Source organism: Sapajus apella, unplaced genomic scaffold, assembly GCF_009761245.1.
Source record: "Sapajus apella isolate SASKATOON/1434 unplaced genomic scaffold, GSC_monkey_1.0 scaffold36, whole genome shotgun sequence".
Classification (NCBI taxonomy): Eukaryota; Metazoa; Chordata; class Mammalia; order Primates; family Cebidae; genus Sapajus; species Sapajus apella.
The window spans coordinates 34,741,309-34,745,765 of record NW_022436976.1 but is presented as its reverse complement, the minus strand read 5'-3'; the positions used below and the strand labels follow the sequence as shown (position 1 = coordinate 34,745,765).

Sequence of the window (4,457 nt, the reverse complement as noted above, 5' to 3'; positions counted from 1 at the left end):
TAAAATTAACAATGTGATGACACATTGTTGGTAAATGCATTGAGGAGAGCTCATGGAAATTTTTTTTAAAAAAGGGTTATTAAGTATCTTAGTATTAAATTTAACCAGCTTGCTTGGGAATGACAGAAACAATCATTTCAAACTAAAAGCAAAAAATAGATATTATGTTTCTAGTAGATGATTAACATTTCTTAACTCAAAGATAACTCGAATTTCAGAACATGAAAATCATATGACCTGTTTAAACAACTGTGTTCAAAACTATTCTATGTGTTAAATAGGGAAGTAAGGGACAAAAGTCCCACAATGTTTTATATAAAGCATGTCATGGAGGTTTACGGTCTTTACATAGTTTAATAAATGGTAGAGACTCTTGGCGAGTATTTTCAGAAAAATTATTTACCAACCAAACGTTACCCAAAAAAGCAAAGTCAAAGTCCTTGGTCTTCCTAACCTCTGTTGAGCAAAAATCAACCAAAGCTCAAGAGTCAAGTTACAGAAAATGTAGATTTTATTGTAGCAGGACAAGAATATTCAAGGTATTAGTCAATGTCACATTTGAGTTATTAAATCATATTCAAATAATGCAAATGCATCAAAAACTATTACATTTATTTAAAAATCATGACAGTCTTTTAATGAATTGAATATATTATTAAAAACTTTAAAAACTGTCTTATTACAGGCTTTGCAGATGCTGCTGCCGCCTGGAGCTTTGTAGTATCAGCCATGGTCAACCCCACTGTATTCTTTGACATTGCCGTCAATGGCGAGCCCTTGGGCCGTGTCTCCTTCGAGCCGTTTGCAGACAACGTTCCAAAGACAGCAGAAAATTTTTGTGCTTGAGCACTGGAGAGAAAGGATTTGGTTATAAGGGCTCTGGCTTTCACAGAATTATTCCAGAGTTTATGTGTCAGGGTGGGGACTTCACACGCCATAATGGCACTGGTGGCAAGTCCATCTATGGGGAGAAATTTGATGAGGAGAACTTCATTCTAAAGCATACAGGTCCTGGCATCTTGTCCATGGTAAATGCTGGACCCAACACAAATGGTTCCTAGTTTTTCATCCACACTGCCAAGACTGAGTGGTTGGGTGGCAAGCATGTGGTCTTTGGAAAGGTGAAAGAAGGCAAGAATATTGTGGAGGCCATGGAGCGCTTTGGATCCAGGAATGGCAAGACCAGCAAGAAGATCACCATTGCTGACTGTGTACAACTCTAATAAGCATGACTTGTGTTTTATCTTAGCCACTGGGCCATTCCTTCTGTAGCTCAGGAGAGCACCCTTCACCCCATTTGCTCGCACTATCCTAGAATCTGTGCTCTCGCTGCAGTTCCCTTTGGGTTTCCATGTTTTTCCTGTTCCCTTCCATGCCTACCTGGATTGCAGAGTTGAGTTAAGTTTATGACTATGAAATAAAGACTAACAAAAAACTGTCTTATTATAAATATGTGTATATATTTTTTAAGCTACTGAATAGTAGTAACATCAGGGGAAAACACAAAAAAGTAACCATTACATTTCTTAAAAATTTGTGAGTCTCCTAATAAGTTCAAATGTATTTAAAACTAAAAAAATTCTTATTGTAAATATATGTATATTTATATATGCATATTTTAACTACAAAATAGTAGCATCAGGGGAAAACACAGGAACATTTTTCACAAATGTAAAGTATAATTTTCTTCTGATAGATTTAAACCTCGAAGGCCAGAAAGCCTTACCAAATAAACAAGATGAATCGGAAAACTAATAGTTAATTTTATATATTCCTTAGTGAGATGGATTTCTCATCATTAAAACTGAACTTTTATAAGCCTGCTGCTTCAAGTACCTTAAATAAAAGAAAGACGTGCACCACAGATGATCAAACTGTCCCAGTAACTATAGGTAAGCTTTAGATCACAATGCTTTTCCTGTGTATGAGTGTATATTATTAGTATTTTAAAATGTTATTTCTTAGATTTGAAAAAGCAGTCTATAGGCTATATAGTTGTCCAAGAATTTCATAGATTATACTTTTGCCAGTTAACTCGTTCTTCAATTTTCATTATTTAGGCGAATGTCATTGCATTGAAATATATCCTAGGTTACTAGAGAAAAGCTTCTGAAGACATTATTTCTCTAACATAAAAGAACTGTCATAAGGAATATGGACACCTGTGACTTTTATACATATCTTGAACAAAAAATTAAGGATCCAAGTACTTTTCCCCTCTCCTCAAAACTTCCATCTGTTTTATGTGTGACAGTATTGTATTTAACAGGGTCTCCTTTAAATAAGAGTTTATGTAAGCAGAGTGAAAAGGAATTGCATAGTGAGGTGTTAACAAGTCCTCTTTCTAGCAACAAATTATTTCTTTGTTGAAAAAAGTTGAAATCAATTCTAGAATACTTATGATTATTTCTCTTTCACAACATTAATATAGTTCTCACCACAAATGTACTAACAGTATACTTTTTAAGTATGTAAGTATGATTAAATGGATTATTTTTTCAGGGTAAGTAGGATGAAGTCTAATATGTGTCAGATTAGACTTCATCCTACTTAACTGATGAGTGCATGTGTGCGCATGTACGTGTTTTTTTTTTTTTTTTTTTTTTTTTTTTAGGGGCAGGTCTCACTCTGTAACTTAGGCTGGCATGCAGTGGTGTGAGCATACCTCACGGCAGCTTGCAACTCGGTCTCAAACAATTTTCCTGCCTCAGTCTCCCGAGTAGCTAGGACTACAAGTGCACACTAACATGCTCAGCTAAGTTTTTAAATTATTATTATTATTTCTGTAAAGACAGAGTCTTGCTATTTGCCCAAGCTGGTCTCAAACACTTGGGCTCAAGTGATCCTCCCACCTTGGCCTCCCAAAGCACTGGGATTACAGGTGTGAGCCACCATGCCTGGCCTGAAATGTTATATATTTATATAACACAATGTTTTAACTAGTTTTGCATACATTGTTTCATTTAACCTTCTCACAGAAATCTCTATTTTCACTTTAATCAAAATTCAGAGAAGTGAATGCCTCATTCCAAATCCCCTAGACTATAGCAGAAATTGAAATCAAATCTCTTTTTACTCCAGATCTCATGTCTATGCAGATTGTCCTGCCTCTATATGATAGATAAATAGTAATACCTCAGTACCTATAATCTAGTTTATATTTGGAGTCTGTTCTAGAAATTCAATTTACTTTTTTAAATGAAATATGTTCTATCTTTAGTTTTGAATGATGGCTATGTAATCATAGTACTAGACTCTTTATCTAAGGCGTCAGTGCCTTTGGGAGCTGAAAAAAAAAAAAAGACTCAAAGAAATCAAATATGTTTAACAGTCAGATAAGTTCAAAGAGAGATTTTCTATTTTTTTCCCGTCACCTACCCCAAATGTATCTCAGCTGCCTTACATTAACCAGAAAAGGGAGTGAAAATGTGCTCCTCTCTCTTCAGATTGAACAAATAAGAAAATGCAAATAAAGTTCAATTAATTCTGTACTCTGATAAAATTTAAATCATGCAGAACTTGCATGAGAGAGATGAAAAGTTGGGTATGTAGGTGTGGTGGTGTGTACCTGCAGTTCCAGCTTCAAAGCTACAGCGAGCTAGGATTGTGCTACTGCACTCCAGCCTCAGCAATAGAGTGAGACCCTGTCTTAAAAAACAAAAACAAAAACAGAAACAGAAAGGAAAAGAAAAGTTGGCCCTGGTATCCCCAGTCCAGCTTGTTGTGTGCAAATTATGTATCTAGGACCACACTGCTTTTCTTGGGATTTTCCTCTACTATTGAAAAATATCTGACAGAGAACTTTCTCTTCCTTAGAAGACCTTCTCACTTTTCCCTGTGTCTGGCACATTTGAACTCTTTTGTCACTTCTTCCGTACTCCAGAACACCCCCAATCTTCCCTCTTCCTCTATATTTTAGGTTGTAGCCTTTCCTCTAACATGACTTTATGCCTAGGAAATCATGCCTTAGTCATGCAGTGGCACTTTATCATTATCATTTCTCTTGCCTATTTTCTCTGCTGGGTGGAGAGGAGTAACCCCAAGCTTTTTCCTCCCATTTTCTCTTTTGTTTGTCTGTGGTTACTCTTAGATGTATATTAAAAAATCAGACATCTAGACATCTCTCACTGTGAAAATTACTCTTGTGTCAATAGCTCTCATCTGTTATGTGCACCACATTCATATTCTTCTTACTAGCATAAGTTTTAGATCTTTTAATGCTAAAAAGGCACCTCTCTCTACTGACCTTTTGTTAAAATAGCCTTAGCACATGCATGCTCAATTGCCTCCTCCTGACTGGTCTTTTTTCCTCCTCCACTCCCCTCCCCTCCCTTTTTCTCTGTCTTTCCTTCTCTCTCTCTTTCCTTCTTTCTCTTTCTTTCTTTTGAGACAAGGTCTCACTTTGTCACCCAGGCTGGAGTGCATATCTCACTGTATCCTCAAACTCCTGGGCTCAA

At 36.2% G+C, this 4,457-nt stretch overlaps 1 pseudogene; it reads left to right on the top strand.

Moving 5' to 3' along the window:
- Window positions 1–616: 616 nt before the first annotated feature.
- Window positions 617–1,386, top strand: LOC116563724 (annotated as a pseudogene).
- The last annotated feature ends 3,071 nt before the right edge of the window (window positions 1,387–4,457 follow it).